The sequence below is a fragment of the Hemicordylus capensis genome, chromosome 3 (genome assembly GCF_027244095.1).
Source record: "Hemicordylus capensis ecotype Gifberg chromosome 3, rHemCap1.1.pri, whole genome shotgun sequence".
NCBI classification, from domain to species: Eukaryota; Metazoa; Chordata; class Lepidosauria; order Squamata; family Cordylidae; genus Hemicordylus; species Hemicordylus capensis.
The window spans coordinates 103,154,141-103,171,360 of record NC_069659.1 but is presented as its reverse complement, the minus strand read 5'-3'; the positions used below and the strand labels follow the sequence as shown (position 1 = coordinate 103,171,360).

General features: G+C 45.5%; 1 long non-coding RNA gene across 2 annotated transcripts in view; it reads right to left on the bottom strand.

Annotated features, from left to right (window-relative positions):
- LOC128351122 (uncharacterized) overlaps positions 1 to 16,467 on the bottom strand; it is a 42,310-nt gene extending 25,843 nt beyond the window's left edge. Inside the window, exons 1-3 of one of the 2 annotated variants that reach the window (XR_008319596.1) lie at positions 15,912 to 16,467; positions 12,187 to 12,306; positions 6,540 to 6,849 (exon numbers count right to left, since the gene is read on the bottom strand). This is a non-coding gene — a long non-coding RNA (uncharacterized LOC128351122). Of the gene's footprint in view, positions 1 to 6,539; positions 6,850 to 12,186; positions 12,307 to 15,911 lie in introns of those variants that run through there. The other variant, XR_008319597.1, reaches the window with a different exon arrangement.
- Between the last annotated feature and the right edge of the window lie 753 nt (positions 16,468 to 17,220).

Below are 17,220 nucleotides of genomic sequence, written 5' to 3'. Positions count from 1 at the left end.
TGGTAAATAAATGTGTGTATAAAACACACATTCAGGGCCAGGCCCTCTCCTTCCTCCCTGAACTTCCATTCATAAATAATATTTTCCAATATGAATATAGCACATTTGACTGATAGGGTGGTCAGCCATCAAAATTATAGCATTTGACAACTGACTTCTCCGTTTCCATATTCAAAAACTTAAGAGTATTAGATCACAGCCACTATGATACGAATACATCCTTTTTTGGTTTGTAATACGGTATTGAAGTAGACTATATGTGTTCATGCTGTTAATCCTGCTGGTGGTCATAGAGCAGAGGTTGCTGTCTAGGCAATTTTTCCCCAGGGCACTTTCCAGATTAAACCCTACCACGGGGTGACTGTTGATCTCCTAAGTGTGCTTCCGTACCTCCTGTGTTGTGACACCACAGTCCCTGCGCTGACAGCAAGGTGCCATTCACATTTCCAATGCCTTCTTTCAGATTTTACCTTTGCAATGTAGTGCTACAATGTGGCAAGGCCATTGTGGGGAAATAGCTGTATTTTTTCTTTGTCGGAGTTTGAGATTGTGAGGATCGTTTTCAATACCATCTTGCCAAGCCAAAGAATTTTACCCCACTGCAGCATGTAATCTGGAAATCTCCCTGGTCTTGACAAGAACCGGGCACATATCCCTTGTGGCCCATTGGCTCAGTCTGTTAACAGGACACACATTCCAATATGACTCTGCTGAAATTAATGGAACAGACTATAACATTAAAAGAAAGTAGTGGTTCCAGCTAGAAAAATCTCATCATTGCTGCTGAGTTCTGGGAAGACTAAAGAAACAATGTGCACATCTGGCCTTAACCACATCTCCCCACTTTTAAATACCTGCCTTGAATGCTGACTTTTGCTTCTCAGATAGATCCATCTTCTCAAGGTTAGCTTATATTTTCTCAGAATTGAGCGTGTAAATTGACTAAGCTATAACTACAACAAGGAATCTACCTCTAGTAGTAGTATATTTCATACAGTGACAAACAACCCAAACCCCAAAGGGCTGATACTAAAGGAACATACAGACATTAAACATTTCTTCTCTGTCCACTAGGACTATGTACATAATCTAAATCCACATACATGCCACTAATATTTCATAGCATGCAACTCTCAGTTCAATAGAAATGAGCTCATAAAACTCCCACATCTCACCCTTCTAATAACATGATCTGTCAAAGAATAAGTTCTCATTACCTTAACCATTGATTTGTCACAGGTGTTGGCCAAAAAATGAATCTTTTATGAGTCTCAGCAAGGAAGATAAAAAAAAGAGTCTGCTTGAATTTTCAAAGTATTGATCAGCTCAAAAACTCCATGTTCAACAGCCCCATAATCAGAGGGAATGAATACAAGCTCCCAGTGGGTGAAGAAAATGGTTTCTTCATCTTCACATTTTCCCTGCAGATAAATCTATCTTAGGCTTGTTTACACCTATATATAAGATACTGAAAGTGGAAGTGAAAGAGTCAGATTTTTCCTACAATGAATTTTTGGATGGCACTGCCAAAGCCCATCAGAGCTTGTTTGTTTAATGTACACAGAGGAGTTGTGGCATGTTGATATCACTGCGCAATAACAGCTGCCACATTTTAACTTGTTAATAAGAAGTGTTATTCCCTGAAGAATGAAAACCTTCTGAGTACAAGTTTTTCAAGACAGGTAACAATTGATCTTGGTTAGAAGTTAGAATCTGCAGCCCTAACACATGCAACACATACTGAGCATATCTGTACTTTCTGATAATTGCTCATTTACCCCTAAAAACTACAGGAAACATTGAAGATACTGCTACTGAGTATATTGATACTACATCACCATCCTTTATTACAGTCACTGACCAGAAATAATAAAATACAGAACCCCTATTCACACATAGGAACATAGGAAGCTGCCATATACTGAGACAGACCATTGGTCTATCTAGCTCAGTATTGTCTTCACAGACTGGCAGTGGCTTCTCCAAGGTTGCAGGCAGGAATCTCTCTCAGCCCTATCTTGGAGATGCCAGGGAGGGAACTTGGAACCTTCTACTCTTCCCAGAGTGGCTCCATTCCCTGAGGGGAATATCTTACAGTGCTCACACTTCTAGTCTCCCATTCAAAGGCAACCAGGGTGGACCCTGATTAGCTAAGGGGACAAGCCATGCTTGCTACGACAAGACCAGATCTCCTCCTCAATGTTCAACACTCATATGTTCAAAATGTTCATATGTTGAACATGTTCAACACTCATAAAAATGAGTGTATATAGGAGCCTTATTTAGACATTGAGCTCTTTCTCATGTTCCGAAAGAAAGGGTTCGAGGAGAGGAAGACTGCTTGCACTTACCTCCCTGCAGATGATCCTGATCCCTCTGCTCTCCCTGGATAGGCAGATCGTCCGACCAAATGATTGCCTGCAGCCACTGGCAGTGTGACGGGTCAGGGGCACTTAATCCCTGATGCTTAATCCCAACCCCCGGAACTCCCATAATGCACTGCATGAGTGTGTGGTGCATTATGGGGATTCACCTGATGCCAGCCTAGAGCGCCACAGTCTCTCAGCCCCAGCTACAAGTAGACGAACCAAAAATGGGGCTAAGAGAGTGCTAGCTCTCTTAACCCCATTTAAGAGTGTGGCTGGCTGGTGGGTTTGCTGCCGAGGCGCCACTGGGATCGGATGTGATCCCAAAGGTTCTCATGCATGGGCAAGACGAAGCTTGGCTTCATTAGCTGCGTGTGAGAACAGCCTCATTATGTTCTCATTATGGGAAGAACATCTAGGTTCCTAGTTCCCTCCCTGGCATCTCCAAGATAGGGCTGAGAGAGATTCCTGCCTGCAACCTTGGAGAAGCCGCTGCCAGTCTATGTAGATAATACTGAGCTAGATGGACCAATTGTCTGACTCAGTATATGGCAGCTTCCTATGTTCCTATGTTGTAAGAGAAGTCCCCATACATGTTTTTGTGTGAATGTACCTGTATTCATTAAAAAAGCAAATCTAAGTACAGGCCCCTCAAATGCATGGTACAGACAGAAAGTGTACTACTGTACCTGTGTTCAACATAGCATGTGAATAACTGTACCTGAATACAGATCTGTATTTGTGTACACAGTACACTCATTGTAGGAATGTGGAAATGAATACGTGAATAGGGTTAGGTACTTTTTCCAAGTTGTTTATCCTTGCAAAAAAAGAAGAAACAATTCCTTCTTTTAAAAAACACTACATTGTTGGGAACGTAGCATTAAAAAAAAAACCAACCCAAAGAAGAAAGCTATTCATTGCAGACAAATACAATGCGGAAAGGAAATAGTTGACGCAGTTCTTAGCAACCATTTGCTGTTGTTACTGAGAGAAGGTGCCAATAGAGAATCACTTATATAAAGCGTCTGCTTTCCAGCTTTTCAAGTTGGTTACCCCTCTTACACTCCTTAATTTCTTTTTCATGTTGTTCTACAAAAATGTGTCAAGAGTCTTACATTTTGCACGTACAAGAAGCTTTCCCATGCCAAGATGATCTTTGCTTCCAGCAAAGATTGCCATTCCAAGCAATTCCTTACTGAACTGTCACAAATTGTGCTGTTCCCATCATTTTCTTTCAGGTCCCAAAACAACAGAGGCATATTCCCTATGAGAAGGTCTTCTGTACAGGAAAAATGAAATGCTAATGGTGACTCGGAAGGTATATTCACTAATAATGAATGACTACAACCTTGTGGCAAGGATGGAACATTTAGATGCTTGACAAGCTAAGTGAAGCATTCTAGAGATCCTACTAAAGACTGAACAGGCATTTTAGTGTTCTTTTCAGATCTATTTAAAAGGGTAAATATTATTGGGTGGGACACAAAACCAAGGGCTTTAAGGGCCATCATAGCACATACTGAACTCTCACATGTGGCTAAAACTGCTGTTTCAGATGCCTGAAGGCCCACAGAAGCAGTTTGCAACCAAGGGCTTTCTGGAACAAAACCAGCTTCCCCAATTTATGTCAGAACTACTTCTGTTACTAGCAGCAGCTACTCAAGGAGGTCATGCACATGACCACTTGTGGCATGCAGGGAAGGTGTGGGGGGGAGGGAAGACCAAGCTTACCTTTCCCTGAGACAATCACCAGGCATGCGTGGAATGCCTGGATGGGGTGCCCATACGTGCCATGCTGTTCCTGGCAACTTGTGCACTTAAACCCTGGCTAAAGGCTGAGGTATAAAGTAGGGCTACCCATGAGGGCAGCGCTGAGATCAGGATCGATCCCAGCACTCCACACAAGCAGCCCAAGCCAGGCTGGCCCGCCCTAGCCTGGGTTGGGATGCTCGTGAGAACAGCCTTATGGTCTATCTATGGCTATTAGCCTGGTGGCTATAGGCCACCTCCAACCTCAGAGGCAAGATGCCTCTAAATACCAGTTGCAAGGAAGCAAGAGAGAGGAAATGCCCTCACCTTTTGCCTGTGTAGGGGTGTGCGAGCTGGCTCAACTTTGAACCATTCAGCTTGAAGGGATTAAAGTCAAGCCGATCCAGGCCCAGTTTGGTACAAGGCGGCTTGAAACTCACTGGTAAAGGGGAATCCGGTAAGGTTTCCCCTTGAACAGTAAAGGGGGTGACAAGGGGGCTTTGTTAAACATAGTTGCGGTGGGAAGGGAATCAAAGTTTACTTTAAAGGCGCCGGTGCCAGCTGTGGCAGTTGCAGGGTTAGTGGAGTGGCTGCGGCAGTTCCCCCACCCCCACCAGAGCAGGCAAGCCTGGTTTGGACCCATTTCGGGCCTCTGCACGTGCTTGGCGGTCAGTAAAATAGCCTCATCATTGAGAGGCATGGCTATTTGTTGATCTGCTGGCTGGCTACAACAGAGGATGAAGAACAGGGCACAAGGAGGGGTGGCATTTGTGCCTCACTTCAGGCACCAAATTATCTTATAAGAACAACCCTGCTGGATCAGGCCCAAGCCGATCTAGTCCAGCACCCTTTTTCACACAGTGGCCCACCAGATGCCTCTGAGAAGCCCACAGGCATTTAATTAACCTCCAGGCATGCACAGAGGCCCCAAACGGGCCTCCCTGCTCCAGCGGGGGCGGGGGGAGATGGCTGCAGCCACCCCTGCCGACTCCCATGGCCACCGCAGCTGCAGCCACCAACAGCGGCACCTTTAAGGTAAACTTTGACTCCCTGTGGTGGTTTTTTTGGTAGAATACAGGTAGAATACCATTTGGTAGATTACCATTGTCTCCTCCCGCGCAGTATGAGATGATGCCTTTTAGCACCAGAGGGGGATTTGAACAGGCAACCTTCTGCTTGTTAGTCAAGCATTTCCCCGCTGCGCCATTTAAGGTGACTAAAGGTAGTAAGTACTCCTATGGAAACCAGTTACTTAAAGGAGAGCAAAGGACAGACTACATTGTTGCCAAACAACCAACAATACAGAGAAGTAATTGGGAAATTGTTATACATCGCCTCTGTCACATGATTTGACATTGCAGCAGCAACTGGAATCTTATGCAAGAAGGTCTCCGCACCAAGTCAGAAGGACTAGAATGCAGTGAAAAGGGTTATATGTTACCTAAAAGGAACTTTATACCTAAGCTACGACTTCCAGCCACTTCTGAACACAACCTAACGAAATATATGAGCTGGAGACAGTTCTGATAGAAAATCTACCAGCGGTGATCTGTTTTTTTCTTGAAGGGGGACTCATCATTTGGGCCAGCAGGAAAAAAGCTTCAGTAGCACTTTTTTCTATGGAAGCAGAACACATTGCAGCTACACAAGCTAGTCAAGAAGTAATATGGCTACAATAACTATTGACAGACTTGGGTCAATGTCCAAGAGAAGCCACACAAATCTTGGAAGATAATCAAGGGTGTATTGCACTTGCACAAACTGAGAGAGTGAACTCTAGAACCAAGCATATGGATGTGAAATATCACTTCCTGAAAGACATACAGGAACAAGGACTTAAGAAACCTGCAGTATTGTCCAACTGAGAAGAACATGATGGCAGACAGTCTTACAAAGCCTTTGGTCAGAGAGAGGCATTGTAAGATGTCAAGGGTAATGAACAGTGGGCTAATACTTCAGCTGTTGAGAAGGGGTGTTGGGATATGCAACAGCTGCAGCCTAACTTACTGTGTATAGTTTGCATGTAATCTGCTATGGAGCCAGAGGGTTGGGCTAGCAAGGAGTTTCTGTTCTCCTTCCTGTTCCTGTGTGAGTCAGCAAGTTCTATACTGCTCTCTAAGTGCCTCTTTTGTTTGTCTCACAAGTAAACACCTTTCTCTGGTGTTTGTTCTGAAACCATGCAGGCAGCTCACATTCTGCAACACTTTGGAGATACTGTGGTTTCCCAGATAGACCAATAGATTGCCAGACAATGTAACTGGATGAGAAGGATGGATTATGATGCATCATGCCAGCAGCAAAGGATATTCACTGGCTTCGCCAAATATTTTAACTTGGTATTTAGTATTTATTTTCATTGATGAAATGTGACAAGAGGATCCCATGTGCAAAAGAAGTGCTCTACTTTCCAAGTGAATTCAGTTATTTACACACACACACACACACACACACACACACACACACACACACACACTATTCAGTATTAGGCATTATGTAATATATAAATAGTTGTATACGATCTATGAATATATAAACTTCAAATACAGAATCATAAATATGTAAATAGTAAATAATAAAGTATTACATAAAGTTATAAATACAATATTGTACATACATTATTTCATTCTAACAGTCCAGTTTATAACAAACATTTTACCCCACCAATGGGTTCTTGATCTAATGGGATACTTTGACCATTGGCCGTAATAAAGTGGATGATGATGATGATGATCTAATGGGATACAGAAAAATTACACAATGTAGTATATATCTATATATCTATGTTTATTTATATACTTATTTATATAGTCAAAACAGATCCCACATTTATTTCTAAGGTCATCTCTACCTTTCATAGGAACTAAGACATTATTTTACTGTTATTCTGCCCTAATCTGACTCCCCCCTCAAGAGAAGCTATGGCACAACTTAGACATCCACCTTGCTCTAAAGATTTACTTTTGGTGTATGAAAGACATCAGGAGGTTGGATACTTTATTTGTGTCTTCATCCAGCCACTCTGGGCACCAAAGTGTCTAAGGTAACTCTGGCTTGATGGATCAAGGCTACCATAACCTTGGCATGCAAGGCCCTCTCACTGAGATCTCCAGCTAAACTGACAGTTCATTCCACCCAGAGTGCAATCACTTCTATAGCATTCTCAACCAGTGCAGCTATGGCTGATATTCGCAGAGCTACCACCTGCTCTTCAATCATGCCTTTCATTAAGCACTACAAGATCAATATCTTTCGGTCCACTCAAGTGGCCTTTGGTTGCACTGTCTTGCAAGAAGCGATTCAATCATAAACCTTCCTGCTCTCCTTTTTTACTGCTCTGTTATGTCCCATCTTAAAGGATACCCTCTCCTACAGGGTAGAGAGAAAGAAACATTGGACTTATCAAGAAGGGTTCTTTCTGCAGTGTACAGAGGGTATGTGACCCACCCACGATTTAAGGTAGTCCCTTCAGGAAAGAGGCAATTTCTAAATTATTCGAGTCAGAGGGGGATTTAGCTAGAGCAGGTAGCTATGAAAAATTGCTTTATTCTTTCTCTTTCCTCCCTCAAGCCCTTGTTCCCCTTTCCCTGTGCTATGACATGGTGAATGTGCTTTAGGAGCTATCTGAGCCATCTTCAGTGATTCTGTAAACCCCCTTATTGGAAGACTGTTGTTAGCGAGGTTCCTCTTGTTCATCCACCCTCTTTTCACTTTCTGTACCACTCAATAAAGCAACTCTTTGTTTTCAAGGCACATGTCTACTCTCCTTTGTCCTTTCCAATGCATCCTTGCACTGTGACCAACTTTCCCAAAGTTCTTTAAGGTGAATATAGCTGTGGGCTGGCCAGCACCCATTTGAAGCTAATTCCCCCACACACACACTTTGAGCCAAGCATAGTCATGAAGGGTGGTTACCACCACACTTCCACGCAGACTAGTTAACGCCTTTAGCTGTCCAGAAGATCAAGAATTCCAGCATTACATGGTCATTTTCCTTCACCCACATTAACCAACTCTTTGCTATTAGGATCAAGCATAGCTAATTCTCCCATTCTTTCTCCACTTTCTTAAAGAGGAATCTGTTGGGAGATCCATTGCTTAGAGTTTGTCTCTAAACAGATTATCATGGTAGTTGAAGTTCTCCATTACTATCAGTGATAGCTCATTTGAAGCTTTGCAACATAAAATATAATATATTGCTACATTAAATTCAAATGTAACTTTTTAAGAAGTTATATGTATAACTTCTTAAGAGAAGGTGGGGATCCTCAAATGAACATTCAGCCTCTAGGCCTCTCAGATCCTTAACTAGGGTCTGCCATCCTGAAATGACACAAAGGTGTCACATGTGGGTAGAAAGGGCAGCTAATAAACCACAGTGATTCCAACAGCACTCTGAGGGCCAAAATAGATGTTAATGTGTGGTGATGTTTGGTTTTTTCTTTCAGTTTTTAAAAAATCATGTATTTTCCATAAACAGATATACAATTAAAATAACACAAAAAAGATCCATTATAAATTATCAAATTTACACATGCTACAAACATTCGATGGACCTTAAAGGCCAAGTTGCAGACAGATCATCCTGGAGAGAATGGATCTATGTGGTCACTAAGAGTCGACACCAACTTGACGGCACTTAATCCATCAGTTCAAACAAAAACAATAGGATAATTATAAACATAGATATATCCACAACATTGTGTAATTTTTCTTTATCCCATTAGATCAAGAACCCATTGGATCCATAGACAAAACCAAATTTTAAATTGTATTACAAAATATAAATAGCCTGTTAATGTTAAACGTGTCATTGTCTTTACATCTTTTCTTTCTTTCTTAAATAGCTATGGGGGCTGCTGATCCAGGTTAAAACACACACAAACACATCCACTCTTCCCATTGTCCCAAATGCAGATCAGCAATACACACATCCTGGCAGCTGGCATTTTTTAAAAGGTGGACGTACAAAGAGATATTTACATCACATCTTGTTGCAGAGTGTTCCTCCTTTCAGAGTGCTGTTGGGATCCCTCTGCGCTATTAGCTCCCCTTTTTATCTGAAGGGAGAAACCTAAAAACATGAACCTGGTCCCACCACAGAGAAAGTTGGTGTACCTTGATATTCAACAACAGCTCATATTCGGGCCACCTTGGACTCAGACCCCACAATTAATGCAGAGGTGACCAGCAACTCCTCTTACGTGGTTAGGCTGGATCAGTTTCAGTTTGTGACTTCTGATGATGTGGATAAGCTGCTTGGAATAGTAGGCCTACAACCTGTTCTCTTGATTCTTGTCTGGCATGGCTTATACTACCTGGCAGGGGGGTTGATGTAGTAGATGTTGCCTAGTAGATGTTATAAATGCTTCTCTGAGGGAAGGTGGGATGCCTTCCTGCCTTAATGATTCCTGCAATCATTAGACCTCTTCTGAAGAAGCCTGCATTGGATCCCTTAGAGTTAAGGAACTTTAGGCCTGTCTCCAACCTTCTGTGGTTGGGCAAGGTAAGAGACAATATTGCCTCCCAGCTCCAGGGAGGAAACTGATTATCTACACCCATTTCAAACCGGCTTTCAGACTGGCAGTATTGGAGATCCAGCTCCAGATAGCTTCGACCTTTTGCACCAGTAACCCTAATTACCACTAGGGGCATTGGGAGTAGGGATAGATAGTTAGGGAGGTGGTTCCCACAATCAGTGGGAGCCGCCTGGAGAGGGTTAGCAGGGAGAGCGGGCTTAGCCCACTCTCCCTGCACACGAGCAGGCAGTCTGCTCCGAAACGGCCACCCACACGACTGCCGGCTGTGTAATGGAGCTGGCAGGGGCTGGGAGGATCAAGGGCCACGCAGCCCCCAGAAACTCCAGCATGCCCTGCGCGGGTGCTCAGGGCATGCTGCAGAGACCCCTGAGCCAGGAGGCTGCTTTTAAGCCTCCCGGTCAGGGGTCTACTCGTGAGTTGCCATGGCATGGAGCCACGCCACAGCAACACATGATTAAAAGGGGGGGTTGGGGAGCACTCGCTCCGCAAACCTGATTTTAGGGCAGGGATGGTTTAGTGGGTTAACCGCTTGGAGGCCACTGGGCTCGCTTGCGAGCCCAGTGGTTCTCACAGTCAGGTGAAATCGGGCTAGGCTCCCCTAGCCCAATTTCATCTGATTGTGGGAATAGCCTCAGGGTCTCCTTCTCTTTCCTGTTTATCTCTGCCTCTATGATCCCTCTATGGATGGAATGTACTCAGGAACTTCCTGGGTGTGACCACCACCTCGTCCTCCTCGTCCTCCTCCTCGTCCTCCTCCTCCTCCTTCTTCTTCTTCTTCCCAGAATGCTTCTAGCTCTCTCTCTGAGCACCATGCTTCTATAGGTCTCTCTCTGACCAACATGTAGCCAACTGTTAGATATAGGTCTTTTCCTATCATCATGTACTTCTGAATAAAATAGATTAGTTTAACCTTACATTAATCTCCATGCTTATCATTTACAAGCTGTTGCCCCTGAGACTGAACTTCTGTTATAATGGGAGTGAGCTAGCTCCTGAAATACTCTGCTATATAAGTAATTACCTCCAACAGGCAGTGGGTGGGGAGACTGCCTTGGTTGGCCTGATGGATGATCTCCAAGTAGGAATTGACATAGAGAGTGTGTGACTCTGTTGGTCCTTTTGGATCTCTCAGCAGCTTTCAATATTATTGACTATAGTATCCTTCTGGAGCATCTGAGGGGGTTGGGAGTGGGAGGCACTGATTTGCAGTGTTTCCGCTCCTACTTCTCCGGCAGATTCCAGACGGTGTCTCTTGGAGGCTGTTGCTCTTCAAAATCTGAACTTTTACATGGTGTCCCCCAGGGCTCCATATTGGCTCCAATGTTTTTTAACATCTACATAAAACTGTTGGGAGAGATCATCAGGAGATTTGGTACAGGGTGTTATCAGTATGTTGATGACACCCAAATCTATTTCTCCATGTCAGCATCATCAAGAGAAGGCATAATCTGGGGACATCTGCCTGGAGAGAGTGATGGGCTGGATGAAGGATAAAAAACTGAGACTGAATCCAAATAAGATGGAGATACTGATTGTGCGGGGTCGAAACTCGGTAGATGATTTTGATTTGCCGGTTCTGGATGGGGTCAAAGTTCCCCAGAAGGAACAGGCAGGCAGTCTAGGATTGCTTCTGGATCCAAACCTGATACACCAGCTGCACCTATTTCCTGAAATAAACTACCTCAGAACAGTGGTACATATGCTGGTAACCTCCATACTGCAACACACTCTATTTGGGGTTGCCTTGGCTTTGTAAGCAGTCCGGAAGCTGCAGTTGGTTCAGAATCCAGCACCCAGGTTGGTCTCTGGGTTAACTCAGAAAGACCATATTACTCCTATACTAAAAGAGCTACACTGGCTGCCATAGGTTCCCAGGTAAAATACAAACTGCTGGTTATAACCTATAAAGTGCTAAATGGCTTAGGTCATGGGTATTTAAGATAACATCTTCTTCGCCATGAGCCCCACTGCCCATTGAGAGCATCCAGATAATTTTGTCTGCAGTTGCCACTAGCTCATCTGGTGGCTAAGCAGGGATAGGCCTTCTCTGTTGCTACCCCAATAATGTGGAATGCACTCTCTGCTCTCCCTGAAACAAGAGCCTTGCCATATCTGACAACTTTTAAAAGTCCCTAAGACTCTTTTTTTTAACCCAAGTTTAATTTGACTGTGGTTTTAAATTGTTTTAAGGTTTTCATTTTAAGTTGTTTTATGTTGTTGTAAACTGCCTAGAGACAGAAGTTTGGGGTGGTCTAGAGATTTGAGACATAAATAAATAAAATTCAATTTTCCTTTGGTGTCCAATTGATGTCAGTCTGCTGTTGGAGCTTTTTTTTTTTTTTTTTTTACTCTGCCAAATAATTCTTGCCTATATCTAAAGCAGATACATCTTTCTCATAAATGTTATTATCTCAGTTCTCACTTTAAGCCAAGGAAGCTGTCTCACAGCATGGTATCTTAAATTTGTCACATTCCCACTGACTTCCCATGCCATAATTTCAAATGACTGGAGAAAGCAAACCAAAGCATACCTGAGGGGGAGCAGTTACTTTCCAATTCCAGTGAGCAAAGGTCAGACATCAGCTGTAGGCACAAATGAAGTCCCTCTCTTGAGTCTCAAGATTTGGCTTTGTAATATTCAGTTTTAAAGGCTGTCAAACAGAAAATCAGTCATTTTACAGCATAACAAGAACAGACATCCCAAAATACTCTTCAGCAATGTTCTTTCTTTGGAATGGAGAATTCTTAAAGCATTTTAAAATATTTCAAAAGTGAACTTCTTGTCCTGTTTTCAGCTATTTATCTGCCTCCATACCTTTCAATTTTATTTTTTTAAAGAATTGCTTCCCTCAACAGTGGATCCAATATGAACTCTGTCTCCAACAGTGACCAGCAAAGTGTCCCCAAGAAGGTCCCCCGGCAAGGCATGAGGAAGATAGTAATCCGATATTCATCTCTGGCACTGACATCAGAGCTATATAATGGTTCCTTTTAAAAAAAAGAAACAACCAGGGCCAAAGCCATTGATAGATCGACGAATTTGCCTAATTCCTTTTTAATGCTATGTAACCTAGCATCCATCGCCATATGTGGTGCAGTGTTGGAGCGAGGATGCCGACAGCCCCTGCCCTGCCCACCGCCACCAGCCCACCCCACCCCCGCCAAAGCCATGCTCCCTGCGTCTTACATCAGATGCAGGGGGTATGGCCACTTTAACAAACGGGGCCACGTGCTCCATTTGCAAGTAAATTTTGGCAGGCGCTGCTCTTGCAGTGAAGCCAGGAGTGCCTTTCTCTGCTTGCAAAAGCAGAGAGACGTGTTCCTGGCCAGGCTGGGAGCCAAGCACTGGCTGAAGCTTTTCAAAAACAGAGACCCACGCAGGGTGAGCTGCCAGTGGTTGTTGTTGCAGTAAGTGGGTGGTAGTGACCACGAGTCACTCACCCGCCTCTACGGCCAGCTTGGGATAGCCCAGCAGGGGGAGGCTGGCCTTCAGGAAGACCAACTGCTCGACCAACTCAGCATCTAACCATGAGCGATGAGGTATCATCATGTCCCCAGCCATGGAGAACAACCTCTTGCTTCAGACACTGGTCAGCAGGCACAAGAGGAACCATCCAGCAACTATTACCAAGTCCAGCCAGACATGGTGATGCATTGCCCAAAACTGGCTTGGCTCCGTCTCTCGGCCTGACACTGGCTCCTGCAGATACCACAGAACAGACTGCTCAGTACCACTGCAGGGCTTGGTAGGCTTTTCCCACCCTCCTGGCAAGGCACCAAGGAAGCACTCTAGGAACCACCTCTTGCTCCTCCAGGTGCTAGACAAGAGAAAGGTAGAGTTCCACCGGGTAGGAACATCCTGTAGGATCAGGTGTTCAGGCAGGCCCAGCTCAAGCTGCCTCTCCTTGAGTATGCGCCTAGCCTTTTCACTTGGGTGGAAATGGCCAGCTATCTTATGGCACTTCTCCACAAGAGCAACAGGGCCTGTGTGTGGGAGTCCCCTATCACACCAGGCCTTTGCCTGCTTGAGGCCAAGCACAACCTGCACAACCAGGTTTAAAGTGTGCGCCACACAATGGATGTGTACAAATTGACTTTGCTTGCCTCACTGGAGGGTTGACTCCCCAGAAAGCCAAGCATCCACTGTTGTTCTATGACCACTGACAGCTCATCTGATGTATGATCTGTGTCCATAGCCTCTACATACACAACTACCCACTGGGGCTTTGCTTCATGGGAGGTTCTGACCATGCCACTAGCACCAGATGTCCCCTCTCTCTCCTGCCCCAAGGGTGCACACTGAGAGACAGGAAGGAAGTGTGCAGATCACTGTGGCTGGTCCATAGATACGTAGTGAAGGGTAGACTAGTGTCAGGCCCTGCTGCATGCAACATCCCCAACACAGCCTCCTTGCATGCATGGTACGAGGAGACACCACATGCCTTGCTGAAGGTGGTGTGTCAGGGGATCTTGTAGTCACGGGCAAGAAGCTGGAGCAGCTGGTGGAAGCCAGTGTTCTCCACCATCTGGAATGGCTGATTGTCCAAAGTCATCATCTCCCCAGTGGTGCAGATTATGAGATGTGATTTTGGGCGATCAGACTGCTTGCCCAACAACTGCACCCATCACGCAGTCAACTTCTCCTGCTTGGGAGCAGGAGCAAGAGCAGCTGCTTTGCTGCCACTAGCTAAGGGTATGCTGCACCTTTTGGAAGCAAGGAGCAATGGGTGATTCCATTGCAGGTGCAAAAGTATCACTGTCATCCCAGGATGATTGAGGTCCTTGCCTCTGCTGACCCATGCCCTGCAATGGGTGCAGACAGCCTGTGTAGGGTCACCAAGGCAGAGCATGAAGTGATCTCACACCATGCTGCCACCATGCTCACTAGCCCATGGCCACTTTGGTGATAGTGGGACTGCTAGTTCCTTCTCAGGGACACCACCACCCTGGGTATTGGGCTTAGAAGGTCCAGGAATGAGAAGTGTGATGACTTAGCAATAGCAATAGCAATAGCACTTACATTTATATACCGCTTTATAGCCGGAGCTCTCTAAGCGGTTTACAATGATTTTTAGCATATTGCCCCCAACATTCTGGGTACTCATTTTACCGACCTCGGAAGGATGGAAGGCTGAGTCAACCTTGAGCCCCTGGTCAGGATCGAACTTGTAACCTTCTGGTTACAGGGCGGCAGTTTTACCACTGCGCCACCAGGGGCTCTCCACTTCCAGGGGCTGCGCCACTTCCTCCTGCTTCCCTCCATCTCAGAATGGGATTGCACTGCTAAGGGAGATTGGGGGGGATTGTGATGCCGATCTGGCTGGGCTGGCAGCTGAAGCAGTCTGCACCTCCTTCACAGTTGCCAGGAGAAGAGCATCTTTCCTAACAGGGGAGGACCTCCCTCCTAACTCCTGCTTGGCCAAAACCATCACGTATGCTGCTGGTTCATCTGGGTAGGTGAGCCTGCACACAGAGCGAAAAAGCAGAGGCAGAGTAACATGGGAAGTAGGACCCTGTCATCATCCCCCACTGTGGCCAGCATCACCCCACCCTCTCTATGGCAGTCTGCTCTTAGATATTCCTCACACCCTTCCAGACATATTTGGGGTGTTAATTGAAGCCCAACTCTAATGGGGGTTGGGGGGGAGGTGGGTATCTAAGGAGTGTGGGGTCTGGGCTGTTCTATGTTTTTGCTATGTGTGCCAGACACAAGGTGCTATAACACTGCAATGCACACACACAGCAGCTAGAAAAATTAGATCCCCCACAAATAAAGGCAAAGGTAAAGTGTGCCATCGAGTTGGTGTCAACTGGTGACCACACAGCCCTGTGGCTGTCTTTGGTAGAATACAGGAGGGGTTTACCATTGCCATCTCCCACACAGTATGAAATGATGCCTGTCAGCATCTTCCTATATCACTGCTGCCCGATATAGGTACCAGCGGGGATTCAAACCGGCAACCTCTGGCTTGCTAATCAAGTCATTTCCCCACTGTGCCAAATAAAGAGCAGGCTTTATTTCAGGGTGGAGGCCTTTTGTGGTCGGTGGGGGGGGCAGGAGCAAGCCACAACAATGGCGTGAGTCTAAGGGGAGAGGGGGAAGAGGATTACTGTGGCCTCCCTTAGTTACCCTCCCAACTCTCCTGACAGTCCTAGTACCAGCCTAAGATTCCCTCCCCCAAACTACGCCCTATTCAAAAGAAACAAGAAGCTAACTCTAAACTAAGCAAGGGGGGCGGGGGTAAGCGGAGCTCACCAATCTGAAGTCTTCTCCTTTCGCCAGTCTTCAGCAGGAGTCTGACCAGGAGTTGCCAACAATCAGGCCAAGCAGCACAAACTGGCACTTGACAGCCGGGGAGAGGAGGATGTAGCTGGGCACCACAAAGCAGGCACCCAGCCGCCCCAAACAATCAGAAAATAAAAAGCTGGGCTGGGGGAAAGCCAGCAGAAAAGGAAAATATAAAAAACCACAACACCTAGTTAACTCACTTGTTATTTTTAACATGAAACAGCAGTTGTTACTGCTGTGAGGGGGCAGCGGCAAGACAGATATGCATAGGCTCTATCTCTCCAGCAGTCCACATGACAGACCTGGCACAGCAGGCCAGGCACCCAGGCAGTGTGCTGCAGTGATCTAAGCTCAGAGTCAGTGATTCAGCAGAATGATTTCATCAAGAATCCTCTGTGAGCAGGCAACAGCAGTTTGAATTCCACACCCTAACCACAGCAGTCGTCTTCCAAAGGCAGAATAGGCAATGCCAGGCTGCCTCAGCAAGTCCCCATATATACATTTTGAAACTTCCTCCTTCTGCCTCCCCACTTCCTCATCCCTTCCCCCAGCCAATGAGGGCACAGTTGCCCATGCCAACAACTGATCTGAATCATAACTAGCCAACCAAGAAGCAAGGAGATCACCAGCCAATCGGAAGTCAGAAAAACAAACAGAATGTGTTACAAAGGCAAATTGTCAACTCGAGCCATCGAATCGATTTGAATCAAGGTTGATTCGATCTTGAAAACTGCCATTGAGACCAACGGCTATTCGATTCAAGGTAGAATCACTCAAATTGACATGATTCAAATAGAATCAATTCACCCGTGAATCAATATGCACCCCTATTTAGCAGCAACAGCGGCAGTGGGAGCATCAGCTGCTTAGGCTGAACAGGGATCTCAGGAAGAGACTAAGGGAAAGTTATATGACCAGGTGGTCTGGCTGGGAAAGGGAAGTGAAGCGGAGAAATTGGATCCCTTCCAAGGGCAAGTGGACCCCTGGGGGTGGTCATCGGTTGTAGGTGAGAATGTGAGAATCGTTGCCCCCAAAGCAGGCTCTTGGGACTGCCTTGCACCCTCCAGTGGTCAGGGACTACTCTTCCCCCCCCCTCCACCACCATCATGGTATTAGGGGTGATCTTGGAGGAAACAAGCACACACAGAGAGAGAGACATTTTAAAATGACAGCACGAGAATATGAGCTGTGGGATATAAAAGGAGGGAGAAGGCAGCATAGCGCAATTAGGGCTTCAGTTGCATCATACCACCTAGAAAAGCCACTGGTAAGAGGG